This window comes from Urtica dioica, chromosome 9, assembly GCF_054948205.1.
Source record: "Urtica dioica subsp. dioica isolate 48M chromosome 9, U.dioica_male_clone48M_v1_H2, whole genome shotgun sequence".
Classification (NCBI taxonomy): Eukaryota; Viridiplantae; Streptophyta; class Magnoliopsida; order Rosales; family Urticaceae; genus Urtica; species Urtica dioica.
The window spans coordinates 10,586,629-10,602,891 of NC_142764.1; the positions used below are offsets into that span (position 1 = coordinate 10,586,629).

Here is a 16,263-nt window from a genome sequence, read left to right on the forward strand (position 1 = left end):
ATAATAGTTGGACTGAGTTGTATTCCCCTTTTCTTTTCATATACTTATGAAGAATCTTTCTCAATATATTGATCCACTTGGCCGACTAAAGAAATTAAAAAAAAAAAAACAAAAGAATAATATTCAAACAATAATTATAAAAGTTTCATAATAATATACACCGTAAGATATCTATACCACTATCATATAATTTGCTTTAATAACTCATTTACATAATATATATATATATAATATATATATATATATATATATATATATATATATATATATATATATACACACACACACACGATCTTTTCTTTAATAAAGAGTGTGGTCCCATGCCTTATTTTTTTATTCGTCCAAAGATTACGTTTCGAAAGACTACGGTGTCATCAAGAGGAGTACGAGGTTCTGAAAGCTTGAAGAATGAGATCAAGGCGTTCAAGTACGAGGATCTGAAAGCTTGAAGAAGGAGATCAAGGCATTCAAGTACGAGGATCTGAAAGCTTGAAGAAGGAACTCAAGGCGTTTGAAGACGGACTGTGAAAGCTATAAGATTCTGTTCGTGAGCCCACTCCGTAAGTTCTCTATAAGCCTTGATCTTTGATCTTATTGGTTGCTTGACATGTTTGAATGCTTTCGATAATTAATTAATAAAGTAAATCTAGATCTTGTTAGATAACCATTATTAGCTCTTGTTAGTGTAATTAATTTATTTCGCAACTTATATGGTTATCAAGGTGAGCACATAATCCCGACGAGTTGTATCAGAGCGAATGTTAGTGTCCGATACTCCCCTCATTTCCTTACAATTGGTATCGGAGCGACTGTTTGTATCTGATACCACCTCTGTAATTCCAACAAGTGATATTAGAGTGATTGTTCATGTCTGATATCCTACGTGTGTCACCAACAAGTGGTAGTGGAGCGATTGTTCGTGTCTGATACCATTCATTAGTTCCCAACATGTGGTATCAGAGCAACTGTTCGTGTCTGATACCACCCATGTGTTTTCAACAAGTGGTATTAGAGCGATTGTTTGAGTCTGATACCATCTTTGTTTCTCCAACAACGGAGACTAAGGAGTTGATGAATGTTTCATAAATCTTTAAACAAAAATAACGCTTTCGAATCATATAGATAAAAATGTCATAACTTAATTTTATTGATAATTTCAGCGAAGATTACAAATAAATATTCTCATGGGCAAGAATTTCTAACATAAATATGGTGTTAATAAGTGTAAATTGTTGTAAATAATCGTTAATTTCATTAATATTGCTAGTTTTTATTGTTAATATGGCGAACCGAAGAGGACCAAAGGGTAGAGACCAAAATCGTTTTCGTTCAAGAAACCGTGGGAACCTGGTCAAACCGGACCGGATTCCTTTGGACCGGATTCCGTTAAATAAAAGCTAATTTGGTCTAATTTTTGTGAAAACTTCTTGACACCCATTTTGACGAAACTCTAGGCTCACGGCTTTCGTTTCTCCAAGAGTACATCTGCTTAGTTTCCGGTCGAATTTCCCGATTTCCTTAACATTCGTCATTCTTCCCGTTGGATTCCATTCGTCTCAAGCACAAGTTATCAACTTTCATGGTACCCGCGAAGTAATTGACTCGGATTTCTCGGATTTTAAGATCTTTTCATTTTTTCTTAATTTTGTGTTTTAGTCCGTGAATATGATGATGAATTGATGATTATGATGATGAATATGTTGATTTTAGATGAGTATTGTTGTCGGCCCGTCTAGGGCCGACGAGGACAAAGGCATTTCTTCGACCCGCGTGGCCGGTGCGAGGTCTTGAACGGCGAAGCCCTGACCCAACCAGGGGCCGGCCCAAACCAAGGGCCAAGTCAAATGCCTTGCCCGGCCATTGGCCGAGTCAATGGCTCACTCGGCCATAGGACATTTCACTCGGCCATTGGCCGAGTGAACCTTCCAGCAGTTCACTCGGCCAATGGCCGAGTGAACCTTCCAGCCGCCCAGGCAGTTCACTCGGCCATTGGCCGAGTGAACCTTCCAGCAGTTCACTCGGCCAATGGCCGAGTGAACCTTCCAGCTGCCCAGCCAGTTCACTCGGCCATTGGCCGAGTGAACCTTCCAGCAGTTCACTCGGCCAATGGCCGAGTGAACCTTCCAGCCGCCCAGGCAGTTCACTCGGCCATTGGCCGAGTGAACCTTCCAGCAGTTCACTCGGCCAATGGCCGAGTGAACCTTCCAGCTGCCCATGCAGTTCACTCGGCCATTGGCCGAGTGAACCTTCCAGCAGTTCACTCGGCCAATGGCCGAGTGAACCTCAGCCGGCCCAAGCCTTTCACTCGGCCAATGGCCGAGTGAACCTCACCACCATGTTCACTCGGCCATTGGCCGACCCAACCATTGAAGGAGTCAAATGGCCGACTCAAGCATGCTCACTCGGCCAAGGGGTCTTCAAACCACCTCTTGGCCGTCTATAAATACAAGGGTCCCTCCCTTGACCCAGGTAATTCATTTTTGAGTCCCGAAACGCTGCTGAACTCGTACTTCGCTCGTTTCGCTCATCTTTGGCCTCTCACCACCCCTAAAACCTCTATACTCCACCTCAATCCCACTAATGTTGAGCGTCGGAGAGGTAAACAGGGGCACCCCCCTGTTTCCCCTTTGTAGTTCACAATCTCTTTCTTGCTTTTTAGGTATCGGGACGAGGTGAGCTTCACCCACAGCTAAGGGATGACTTGGGATACCAAGTCCGACACGCTCGAGCCGGAGTGAGACCACTTGGTCCGGCCTTGGGTCTAACCACTCTGGGCTCCTAAATAGTTGTCCGAAAACCAGCGACAACATTTTGGCGCTAGAAGGAGGGGATCTCTCGACATTGGCGACACATCCCCTCTACCAGTCTTCTTCTCACTTCTACGACTCTCGAGAGATGAGTCATGGCCCCGCCACCGCCGTGGGTGCCCGAGCAACGAGCTTGAGGTGCGGCCTCCGAAGCCCCGTGCGTCGTCTTGGAGGGCAACCTCGTGATAACGAGAGCCAGCCCCGAGACCCGGCGAATGACCCCGAGGCCGCAGTCCGAGAGGACACGGCTCGAAGGCTCGCCGAACTCCTAGACCGCCCCGGCGTTACCGGTGCGCTCATCGCCGACCTCCTCGACTCCAACAATGTCGACGACATCAACCACGAGACCAACCTCGACCACGCTATTCACGAAAGTGGACACACGCGCACGCTTCCAAGGGGACACCCTCGGGCGGCCGCGTCGAAACGTCAACTTTCTAATGAGCACCCGCACGCGCCCTCGAGGGGACACCCTCGGGCGACCACGTCAAGACGACAAGTGTCGAAAGGTACACGGGGGCGCTCAACCTCTAGGCCCCGAGAGGGACGCTCCAAGCTCGCCATCCGCGTCCAAATCCCCCAGGGAGATGACGACAACAATGGCCGTGTCGTCTATCGAGAACGTCACTCGAATGACGCACTCTCGCCTAAAGTGATTGGGACGGCCGCCGGAGACTTGAGAGATCACCTCAATTACCGGAAGGAATCTCATGAGAGCGACCTGAGAGAAAAGCTCAACGCCCAACGCGAGATCGCGAGCAAGATCGTCTTGGGACGTCAACCACCTGACGCTGCTAACTGCGCACCTAACAAGAAACGCGCCTCCACACTCGCCGCATCGGCCGTCACTCCCGACTCGCGAAGGAAGAGGCGCAGAAAAGGTCGAGTCCCTAATGACCTTCCTTCTCCGACCCCGAAGCGATCCTTCATCCCACTCAACACAACGCCCGACCGGATCCTGAGCTTACGCCGCGATGAGCTGGGAAGCCCCGCTCCACTGACAAAGGACCCCGCGAAGCGAGATCGAAGTAGGTTCTGCGAATACCACAAAGATCACGGGCACGTGACGATCGAATGCAACCAGCTTAAGAAGCGAATTGATTCCCTAATTCGAGGTGGTGACTTCAAGGAATTCGTCGCATCCGTTAGCAAGGTGACAACCCCGACCGAGCGCCCGACTCGTCGGATGGAATGAGATGTCTCAAGGGGCCGATGGTTAGGCCGGAGGTCCCAAAGAGAGACAAGCGCCCACCACTCGCCGTGACGACTACCACGGCTTCCGCCATTAGACTCACGCCCGAACTCGATCGGCTTCGCGATCACTTTTATTTCGAAAATGTAATTTCCTTTTTTCAAAGAAGGCCAAGTGCCATGACAAACTGTAACGACCCCCTTATTGCAATAAAGAGTTATTTCACACACGAAAAAATGTAATTCACACTATTGTATACCTCTAACACAAGAGTTTCTTGGCCTTCGTCTCACAAACGCAAGAAACTCGAGGGGCTAACAGGGATCAATGCTCAATCAAAAACAACTCAACAACAACTCAAAAAAAAATATATATATAATAATAAAGTCTCAAGGGGCCGATGGTTAGGCCGGAGGTCCCAAAGAAAGACTTCTCACGTAACTCCTCGAGATGAGTTCATTCCTCGAGTCTAGTTTCGAATCTGCAAGTCGACCGATAATCATCGCGCCGACTCTTCACGTGGCTCCTCGTGCAGGCTCTACATGAGTCCTCGAGTTTAGTCCGAATCCGCGAGTCGACCGATACTCCTCGTGCCGATTCTTCACGAAACTCCTCGTGCAGGCTCTACATGAGTCCTCGAGTCGAGTTCGAGTCCACGAGTCGACCGGTACTCTTCGTGCCGACTCTTCACGAAACTCCTCGAGACGAGCTCATTCCTCGAGTCGAGCTCTGAGTCTGCGAGTCGACCGATACTCCTCGTGCCGACTCTTCACGGAACTCCTCGTGCAGGCTCTGCATAAGCCCTCGAGCCGAGTTTGAGTCCACGAGTCGACTGATACTCCTCGTGCCGACTCTTCACACATCTCCTTGAGACGAGCTCATTCCTCGAGTCGAGCTCCGAGTCCGCGAGTCGACCGATACTCCTCGCGCCGACTCTTCACGGAACTCATCGTGCAGGCTCTGCATAAGCCCTCGAGCCGAGTTCGAGTCCACAAGTCGACTGATACTCCTCGTGCCGACTCTCCACACATCTCCTCGAGACGAGCTCATTCCTCGAGTCGAGCTCCGAGTCCGGGAGTCGACCGATACTCCTCACGCCGACTCTTCACGAAAATCCTCGTGCAGGCTCTACGTGAGTCCTCGAGTCGAGTTTGAGTCCACGAGTCGACCGATACTCCTCGTGCCGACTTCACATGCCTCCCCGAGACGAGTTCATTCCTCGAGTTGAGTATCGAGCCCACAAGCCAACTAACCACTCCTCGTGCAGGCTCTACATGAGCCCTCGAGTTGAGTATCGAGCCCACAAGCCAACTAACCAGTCCTCGTGCAGGCTCTACATGAGCCCTCGAGTTGTGTCCCGAGTCCACAAGTCAACTAACTACTCCTCGTGCAGGCTCTACGTGAGTCCTCAAGTTGAGTCCCGAGTCCGCGATCGCCGCCCAGCTCGTGAGCCGAAAGGCAGCGAGTTACAAATGGGTTTCAAAGGCTTGCGTCCGCCAGGACGTATCTGGTCTAGCCAGCGTCCACGGGAAACCCCGCCACGTAAATGTGGCACCGCACTCGCCGCCCAGCTCGTGAGCCGAAAGGCAGCGAGTTACAAATGGGTTTCAAAGGCTTGCGTCCGCCAGGACGTATCTGGTCTAGCCAGCGTCCACGGGAAACCCCGCCACGCAAATGTGGCACCGCGCTCGCCACCCAGCTCGTGAGCCGAAAGGCAGCGAGTTACAAATGGGTTTCAAAGGCTTGCGTCCGCCAGGACGTATCTGGTCTAGCCAGCGTCCACGGGAAACCTCGCCACGCAAATGTGGCACCGCGCTCGCCGCCCAGCTCGTGAGCCGAAAGGCAGCGAGTTACAAATGGGTTTCAAAGGCTTGCGTCCGCCAGGACGTATCTGGTCTAGCCAGCGTCCACGGGAAACCTGGCCACACGAATATGGCACCGCGCTCGCCGCCCAGCTCGTGAGCCGAAAGGCAGCGAGTTTCAAATGGGTTTCAAAGGCTTGCGTCCGCCGGGCGTACCTGGTCTAGCCAGCGTCCCCGGGAAACCTCGCCACGCGAATGTGGCTCCGCGCTCGCCGCCCAGCTCATGAGCCGAAGGGCAGCGAGTTTCAAATGGGTTTCAAGGGCTTGCGTCCGTCGGGCGTATCTGGTCTAGCCAGCGTCCGCAGGAAACCCGGTCAAACAAACGTGGCACCAAGGCCCCCCGAGGCCCAGGCCGTGCGGACCGATCACGCCTTCATTGGTAGGTCAAGAAAATAAGCCACGCACGATCAACTCGGAACAAAAGCCGTCCCTCGCGACGCACAAAAGCCGTCCCCCGTGACGCACATAAGGCCGTCCCCCGTGACGCACAAAAGCCGTCCCTTGCGACGCACAAAGGCCGTCCCCCGTGACGCACATAAGCCGTCCCTCGCGACGCAATAAAGCCGTCTCTCGCGACGCAATAAAGTCGTCCCTTGTGACGCACAAAGGCCGTCACTCGCGACGCGCAAAGGCCGTTCCCCGTGACGCAAACCCGAGAGCGTTCGTCCCGCATCCGCGTAAAAGTGTAGATTTTGAGTTTCCACTCGACCTACGCTCGACCGGAAACTCGGGGGGCTAATGTTGTCGGCCCGTCTAGGGCCGACGAGGACAAAGGCATTTCTTCGACCCGCGTGGCCGGTGCGAGGTCTTGAACGGCGAAGCCCTGACCCAACCAGGGGCCGGCCCAAACCAAGGGCCAAGTCAAATGCCTTGCCCGGCCATTGGCCGAGTCAATGGCTCACTCGGCCATAGGACAGTTCACTCGGCCATTGGCCGAGTGAACCTTCCAACCGCCCAGGCAGTTCACTCGGCCATTGGCCGAGTGAACCTTCCAGCAGTTCACTCGGCCAATGGCCGAGTGAACCTTCCAGCTGCCCATGCAGTTCACTCGGCCATTGGCCGAGTGAACCTTCCAGCAGTTCACTCGGCCAATGGCCGAGTGAACCTCAGCCGGCCCAAGCCTTTCACTCGGCCAATGGCCGAGTGAACCTCACCACCATGTTCACTCGGCCATTGGCCGACCCAACCATTGAAGGAGTCAAATGGCCGACTCAAGCATGCTCACTCGGCCAAGGGGTCTTCAAACCACCTCTTGGCCGCCTATAAATACAAGGGTCCCTCCCTTGACCCAGGTAATCCATTTTTGAGTCCCGAAACGCTGCCGAACTCGTACTTCGCTCGTTTCGCTCATCTTTGGCCTCTCACCACCCCTAAAACCTCTATACTCCACCTCAATCCCACTAATGTTGAGCGTCGGAGAGGTAAACAGGGGCACCCCCCCTGTTTCCCCTTTGTAGTTCACAATCTCTTTCTTGCTTTTCAGGTATCGGGACGAGGTGAGCTTCACCCACAGCTAAGGGACGACTTGGGATACCAAGTCCGACACGCTCGAGCCGGAGTGAGACCACTTGGTCCGGCCTTGGGTCTAACCACTCTGGGCTCCTAAATAGTTGTCCGAAAATCAGCGACAACAAGTATGATGATGAATTGATGATTAGGATGATGAGTATGTTGATTTGAGATGAAAATGATGATGAATAGATGATTATGATGATGAATATGTTGATGAATTGATGATTATGATGATGAAGTATGGCATCCGAACCGGCGCGGAAGTATTGCGAGCTCGTCGAAGGACGAACGACCGAATGCAAGCAAATGCAAATTTTGCTAGTATATCATAGGAGGTGGTGGAATCACTCTTGTGAAGAACTACTTGGCGAACATGGACAAGACAAAAAGTGTGAAGATGTGCAACAAGATTCCTCATGAAGTACATGAGGAAATTGGAGAGTTACTCTACAATAACTCTCAAAAGAAGAAGCAACGTGAGAGTTTGGGTGAGTCGATGCGAGCCGACCTCCGGAAAAGTCTAGGAGACTCTTATGAAAAAAATAAACGAAAGTCCCGGTATATCTTCGGGGTCCTTCGATCCAAGAAGATTGCACCTCGAGGTCAAGAAGAGGTTGGCCAAAGCCGTCGATCGATTCTTCATTCATGAACAAGTCAAGTCGCCTTACCATCAATTCCTGAACATGAAAGACGTTCACGACTGACGAGACACTCCAAACACTTTACTTATAATTACTAATTAGTTTGTTTTATATTTTGTCGTACGTGGTGTAATAAATTTATATTTTACTTATGATATTTTATGTTAAACTTTATCTTGGTTTGAACTTTGAATTTTATGTTGAACTTTATCTTGTTTTGAGTTTGAAATATGATGAACTATGAAAAATATATTTAGTTTTGCAAAATACGAAAAATATTTTTTTTTTTTTGCAAAAATATTTATCTGCATACCATGTTCTCATATATTTTTTTGGCAACGGAAGTGTACGATAAAACGGCAGTGTACTCTATGGACCGACTCTAAGGATATACCTGAAAGAAACGAGCCATACTGAACTTTCCAGCCAAATCTTTGTAAGTCTTTTCGAACCGAAAACAATTCATTTTGCTCAGTCCTCTTAATGTAATACAAAAATCCTGAGCTACACATTTATAGTAATGCTAAAACGATCACAACTTTGTATCAACGCGAGCAAAAGCTTGAAAGACCTGTTCAGAAACCTGAGTTCGGGGATTTTCTCAGCCAATGATTCGTCGGGTAATGATAGCCTTGAAAACAAAGCACGCGAGCCAAAATCCGAGAATGAATGGGAAAGATTGATCAAGCCTTTTGATCTAATAGAGCTTCGGAGAAGAGGGGTCCAAATGTCCCCAATTCAGCTCTGCGAGGTTCTCATGCTCTCATTGGTCATTCTGACCTCGATCAATAGTTTTCGAGTGGGCTGGTTCGCAGAGGAGCTATTCAAAGCCATCGAAGCTATGCTGGTCGGATGAGAGATTAAGGTGTGATCTTCAGGGAAGGCACATTCATCTCCATCATCAAATATTACGGCCGAGCTGGGTTTCCCGGGAAAGCGACTCGAATTCTCTCTGACATGAAGACCGTTTACTCTTACGCTCTGAGTTTCCGGCGACTGTCCGATGGTCGCTCGCCGTGTGTTCGATGAAATGCTGAGCGAGGGCTTGTCTACACTCTCATCCACGCTTGTGTCCCGAGCTCATCGATGAAATGCTGAGCGAGGGCTTGTCTACACTCTCATCCACGCTTGTGTCCCGAGCACAGAGATCTACCACACTCTCATCCACGCTCAGTCGAAGAGCGATGTCAACGAGGCCGTGAGGCTCTTCGAGGAGATGCAATTGATGGGCTGTTGGCCGGAGATTTGGAATTTCCGAGACGTCGTACAACACGAGATCCTCTTCAACACGGTGATCCACGGGTACGTGACCAAGGGCCGGCTCGAAGAAGCGGAGGAGATTTTCCACGGCGAGATGGCTCAAGTCGGGTCTCGACCTGACATCTTCACGTACAACACGCTGATTCACTCGGCTTGTTCTTTAGTGAGCGATAAGGAAGGAACGAAGCCGAACGTGGTGACGTACACCATGCTGATCGACGCTATCTGCAACTGCCTCATCTCTTGAAAGAAATGGAAGCCTGATATTCGTCGGGAACATGAATAGGGCTTTCGAGATGCGCTGGGCTGTAAACCCAACGTATACACGTTCACAATGCTCATATTTGGACTCTGCAGCGCTGACAGGATCGACGAGGCCTTGGGACTCTTGCGCAATATGCTCTCGGAGGTCGTTCTCGCGAATACGCTGATAACCGATCTCTTGAAGAGAGGCGAGATCAAAGAGGCTCGTGAACGACATGGTGCTCGTGAACGACGCGGATGTCCTTTGGACAAGATCACGTACGATCGACCGTGTGACGGGGCTATTCGTTGACATGACGGAGGAGTCAACGTGGCGTTCAACTTGCTGCTCAACGGCCTCTGCAGGGCCGGGAAGGTTGAAAGCTTTAGGATCTCTTTCATTGCATTTTTTGTACATATCAATTACTACGTTGAACATTTTACCAAAATTTACAGCTTTGTTGCACTTTGTACATATTGTTACACATAGTAATGATAGTCAGATTGATCGTTCCTTGCCATGCGGACAGGCTTTTTTTGGTCCCGTATTAAACTTAACACCATTCAAACCTTGCAAAACTACTCGAGTTTGTTAAGATGGTAATGGAAAACAGCTTTTTTTTTTTCTTCTTCCATTCTGGTAAACGACTTTAATGAAAGGATATTAGAATCTGTCATGTCCTTTGATTATTTGTAACTCTTGTTGCATATGACACTCAGATTATCGCTTAACCTGAATCGTATTGCACTTTTTAGAATACGTTTATGTTTCCAATTCTGAGGTGGCTGAAGGAGACAAACATAACAAATATGGTTGATCATTTTTCGTTTGATACTGATCAATCATCAAAACTCTGTCCCAACCAAGAGTGCTAATACCTCAAAATTGCATAATAGATGTCAACAAAGCTTAAAAAGCTATTCAGTCCCGAAAGATGGTGTTTTTAGACTGTTTTATCCTCACGATATTAAACGATGATGTTCTTCAATCGCTATAGAAGTTCTAATTTTATACTTAGATTATACGTAGATGGTTCAACCCAATCTAATGATCTGTGAAACAACTTGAGTTTGTCAGAATCTTTATCTTTTTCCAATTTGTTTGTTGACTTTAGCCAAGGATGTTTAGGATCTCTTTCATTGTCTTTTAAGAAGTAAGCAAAAATTGGAAATCTTATGTCTTTCGCGTCATCCGCGTACACACACACACACATGGTCTGGAAGTAGAAATCCACCAGTTTTTGGCATAATTTCGAACCTTACGAAACTGTGATTTAATCCAACAGTTTATATAGATTTTTTATTGGCTAAACCCATCTTGTTGAGTCGGAGATTCAGTTCAAAATATACGCCATTTTGTGTTAAAGATGGCCTAAATGTACAATATACCAGCTTTTGCATGATTCAAACCTTTTCTATAACTCTGTTGGTTAAATGGACTCACATGTCCCTAATTTTATTTCCCTTACAGTTCACTGGAGAAAAAAAAAAACAGTTGGAACTTCTTCTCTTTTTCTTTTTTAGGTCTCCGTTCTGGTTGCTAAATTTAAGGGATATTGGGATCCCTTTCATGTAGACGGAGACACTTTTTTTTAAGGTACAGCGCCGTTCATTAAATAATGGGATTATAGTAGCCACAAGCTAAACCAGATTGAAAAAAAACAGCGCAGTTTTCCGAGGAGCCGAAAGATCAGAACATATAAGCAAGCAAGCCTTGCAATAAACTATAAAACGCTAAGTTTTAGCCATTCTCTGCACAGTCATAACTATTCGTTTTTACTTCCGTGCGAGCTTTAAGGCATCAGAAACTTTCTCCGAGATCTTAATCCAATCGGCAGTGGTATCAGAAGCCATCATGGTCTCGAGGGAGTTTTCACATCTTTTGAGGATCAAGCAAACGTTATGCTTGAGACCAAAGCACACGTATTCTTTCAAAATATCGATTAGCTCTCTCGAACAAATATTCATGTACTTTTCCCAAATCTACTATCTACTTGTATTAATTTGTAGAATGTTTTCTCGCATGGTATTGCGTGAAGCTAAGCGTGTTGATATATAAAAAAAATATTGTTTTTATTTATATATTTATTATAATCGTAGTTGTGCAGCGCCAGTGTTGAGAAACTAAAAGAAGCTGGTCCTTCTCAATCAGTTGATTTTGACACCGCGAGGGAGATGTCAAAGATGATGTCATCCCGCTTGAAGCCTGATAGCGGTCTCTGTGGTTATGCCATTCATTATGTAAACTTCTTGTCCCGTCCTCCTTTTTTTTTGTTTGATTGAATAAAGGGTTTATGTTAATAGAGTTCAGTCTTTCTTTTCGTCGTGTTACTTGTTCCTGGTTTAGACTTTTCTATTTTTCTCTTATTTCGCCAGGGCAGTGGATTGACTTTTCTTCACTGGAAATCGAAGCCAACCTCGTGAGTTGGGCGAGCTCCATAACTTCCTCAGTAAGTTATCGTATCTTCAACCTTTGCCTTTTTAACATATTTTAGTTTTGAGGTTACACTTGCAGCCCTAAAGAGAGTGCTGAGAGCTCTGAATTCGTACCTTACCTCTGACTCATACTTGGTAGGTCATTCTGTCAGACATTTTCATGATCTGCAACTTGTTCTTTGGGTTTACTGGGATTATGACAAATAGCTCATGTCCGTTCGTAAACGTTTTCAAACTCTTTTGAATGCAAGATTTCGGACACCAAATCTACGATATTTTCTGCTTCTTAGTTGCATCTTTATTTTCTGTTTCAATGGGACAGCTCTCTGAAACCACACATCTTGGTTCCTTTGGACGTGGTGGCTCATTCGATTCAGGTTTGTCGTCAACATCATCGCTTTCTAAAGTTTTAGCCGACTCTTCCACGTCACCATCCTTCTCACTGACCAACCTAGTGAGCACTGTGATCCTTGAAAGCTTCTACATCGTTGTTGAATCGGCATATCTCCGTAAACACATGAACTATCTCCATTTTCTCGTAGTTCACCTCAGATTGTCATTTGACCCTGATACCGAGGACACGTGAATATCCTTTTTTTTTATGTTGTGTCACATACTGAACTTCTTACAATTCAGGCCGAAAATAACTAAGTTGATCAATAACAACTGTCCTCGAGAGTTAATACCCCAAAATTGCAGAATATGTCAACAAAGCTTAAAAAAGCGCAATTCTTACCCGAAAGTTGTGTTTTTAGACGGTAAATTCCTCGGCCACCCCTGGGGCGTAGCAGTCGTGGATTTTGTTCGGGGGTCCATCGCAGGTCAATTGAGGCTCGGTAGTGGGTCTTTCATAGGTCAATCCGGTCTCGGTCGTGGGTCTTTCATAGGTCAATCGGGTCTCGGTCGTGGGTCTTTCGTAGGTCAACCGTGGCTCGACCATGGGTCTTTCACGGGTTAATTGGGTCTCGGTCATGGGTCTTTATCGGATCAATCGGGTCTCGGTCGTGGGTCTTTATCGGGTCAATCGAGCCTCCATCATGGATCTTTTCAGGGTGTTGCATAGCTCGCTAGAAGATATTGATTAAGAAACATTTTTGTGCAAACAATAGGCGGTTTATCGCATAAACATACGGTCATGTGATCGATAACCGGTTTCGCTTCCTTTGAAATTGGTATTTATAAAATATATTATAAAACAATTGATTGGCCCTCTTTAGCATAAAATTCTACGAAGAGTGGTAACATCTCAGAATTGCAAAATATGTCAACAAGGCTTAGAAAAGCCATTCAGTCCTGAAAGAATCGGTATTCCACACACGACAACACAATGAATGCTGATCCATGGCTATCCAAAGTGGTAAAAACAACGACGCCGATGCGAGTCATTTAAGTATCTCAAATCAGTCAATTTTCTAAAAACTATATAAGCAAGCAAAAAGGTCGTGCAATCAACAACGCACTGCTGAATTTGAAGGATATGAGATATGTTCCTTATTTGAGTGGAAACTAAAAAAATGATAGGAAATAACTTGCTGTTCTATTTTCAGATTGATCGATGGGCCATAAGGATTTTCTAGATCACAGCTACCTTTAGATCACGGGATATAATTTGCAGTTCCCTTAGTCTCTGTAGTAACTGGAACGAAAAATCTATTCTGCGATTATCTTAAGGTGAATATGTTGATCTTTAGGGTCTATTTATGCATGATAATCTCTGTTATCTATCTGCTATAACTAAAAAAAACTCCCTTTTCCTTGGTTTTTTTTAACAGAGACATGGCAATTATAAAATCCAACAAGGACATGGTACGGACTGGATTAAATCATGATTCGCGACGGGGTATGATTCTCGTGTTTGGAGGTGGAAGATTTTTCGTCATTCAGACATAAAGTTGGTTCCGCTTATTCCCATGTATGGACATAACATTATAAAGTAATTCTCGTAGCATAAGATTTGACTCTGTAATTTCCGCTCGGCTTTCTTTATGCAACAGATTGACATGATCGGACATAACATTATAAAGTTGAGGACCTCTATGATTTTTGCAGCACAGCGGCAGACTAACAGTCATCATTTCAGGACTTAATGTTTGAGGTACTTCTCTAATGAAGACTAGTCAAGTTCAACAAACTGTGTGTAAACTTATGCGTGGGTCATCGATCAATTTAATTGCAGGAGGAGCTTTGGGGTGGTGCTGGACAAAATTCTCTTGCGGATTCAATGACAAAAGTTGAGTTCGATTTGGGGTCCGGAGTTCATAGGCGGGGCCGGAGTTTGCATGCCACTATGTCACAGGCCAAGCTGTGATCGAGGCCACAAGAGCTGCCTTGGAATATCAACTTCACTCCACTTCGTCCGATTTTTGTTCAGGTCCATTACGGTGCAATCGGAGCTCCATCGTGGGTCTTTCGCGGGTCAATCGGATCACATCGTGGGTCTTTCGCGGGTCAATTGGGTCTCAGTCTTGGGTCTTTAGCGAGTCAATCGGGTCTTAGTCATTGACTGAGTATCGATTGGAGCCAAGACTACATCATACTAATAATGACGGAAAGACTCAGGACACGATACCAGTCCCTGCTAACAGCCAAAGTAATATATCAGTGGTTGACTTTTGTTTTTCCAGAATTTACATTCCTCACCTTCGAACAAGCAGCTGCGGGCCATTTAGGATTTCCATGGTATTCAATGTGGCATATTGGGCGTTATGCTAGCTGGTTTTCCAAATGCACTTTTTAAGAAACTCTAATTGCACTTTTTAATTTTCCGTTCTGGTTGATGAGTAGGGGCATTAGGATCCCTTTCATGGAGTTGGAGACTAATCCTTTTGACACTCTTTCTTTTGTTTAGTTACAATGTTGCTCATTGTTCATCACTAGCCACAAGCCAAACCAGATTGAAAAATAAAAAGATAAAAAAACTAAGGGTGCGGTTTTCCGAGGAGACGAAGAACGGAGCATATGAGCGAGAAAAAAGGCTTTGCAATCAACAACATAATGTTTGGTTTTAGCCATTCTTTGTGCTGTCATAACTGTTCGATTTGTGCTTCGGTGCGAATGTTAAGGCATCAGGAACCTTGCTGAGCAACATCTCTAACAGCTTAATCCTTCATAGCCCACCAATCCTCAATATTAAAGGGCATATATGGGTCAATCAGGTCACGATCATGGGTCTTTCGCGTAATAATAGGGTCACTTCGTCGGAACAATTGGGTCTCGTTTATGGGTCAATTGGTCTCGATAATGTGTCTTTCACATATCAATCGGATCTCGATCGTAATTCTTTCGCGGGTCAATTAGTCACAATCATGGGTTTTTCACGGGTCAATCGGGTTTCGTTCGTTAGTCTATCATGAGTCAATCCGGTATCGTTTGTGGGTCTTTTGCAGCAAATCAAATCAGATTTAAAAAAAAAAAAAAAAAAAACAAAGGCTGCAGTTTTCCGAGGAGACGAAGAACCGAACATATAAGCAAGCGTAAAGACCTTGAAATCAGCAACACAACGCTGATTTTAGTCATTTAGTCATTCTCCGCACTGTCATAAGACACGTAATTGTCTAATTTGTGCTTCGATTTCAAGGTTAAGGCATCAAGAACTTTCTCCCAGATCCTAATCCAATCAGCAGCGGATTCGAAAGCCATCATGGTCAAGGTCATTACAGCCAAAGTGTGTTATTCTAACTGCAGAAGTAGTGTTATTAGTTCACAAAATCAAATGACATTTTGTAAAGAAAAAACTTAGAGGGAGAGAGAGCGCCATAAGCAATTAGCTACTACATTCTGATTCGTGTTTGGATAGAGTTCAATCCCTAGCACATACAGTTTTTCTTCATCAATCTCCTTGTTTAATTCAGTCATCTAAAACCTTAAGAGCAAGCCTGTTTGATTTGTGTGAGCAATCAACAAGCAAGTCTGCCTGCCTTGCAATCAACAATATAACGCTGAATTTTAGCCATTCTTTGCATTATCGAATCTGTTTGATTTGTGCTTCGCTGTGAATGTCAAGGCATCAGGAACCTTGCCGAGCAACATCTCTGGGAGCTTAATCCTCGAGACTAGAGCGCATATCTCTTAAAATATATCTAGTCTATCTCCACAACTGATTCACGTACGGGTCAATCGGGCTATAATCATGGGTCTTGGGACAATCGGGTCAATTTGTCGGAACAATAGAGTCTCGTTCTTGGGTCAATTCTCAATTGGGTCTCAACAATGGCTGTGAATTCTTTCACATATCAATTGGGTCTCACTCGTATTTCTTTCGCAGGTTAATCAGCCACAATCATGGGTCTTTCACAGGTCAATCGGGTCTC

The 16,263-nt window shown here is 46.1% G+C and overlaps 1 long non-coding RNA gene and 1 other non-coding gene across 2 annotated transcripts; one reads left to right on the forward strand and one right to left on the reverse strand.

Annotated features, from left to right (window-relative positions):
* Positions 1-10,392: 10,392 nt before the first annotated feature.
* Positions 10,393-10,486, reverse strand: LOC149384885 (small nucleolar RNA SNORD96 family). The gene has a single exon (XR_016301525.1). It is a non-coding gene; the product is annotated as a small nucleolar RNA SNORD96 family (small nucleolar RNA).
* Positions 10,487-13,506: 3,020 nt separating this feature from the next.
* LOC149384886 (uncharacterized) lies at positions 13,507-14,736 on the forward strand. Its single transcript, XR_016301474.1, has 4 exons — positions 13,507-13,624; positions 13,726-13,865; positions 13,948-14,048; positions 14,130-14,736. It is a non-coding gene; the product is annotated as an uncharacterized LOC149384886 (long non-coding RNA).
* Positions 14,737-16,263: the final 1,527 nt, after the last annotated feature.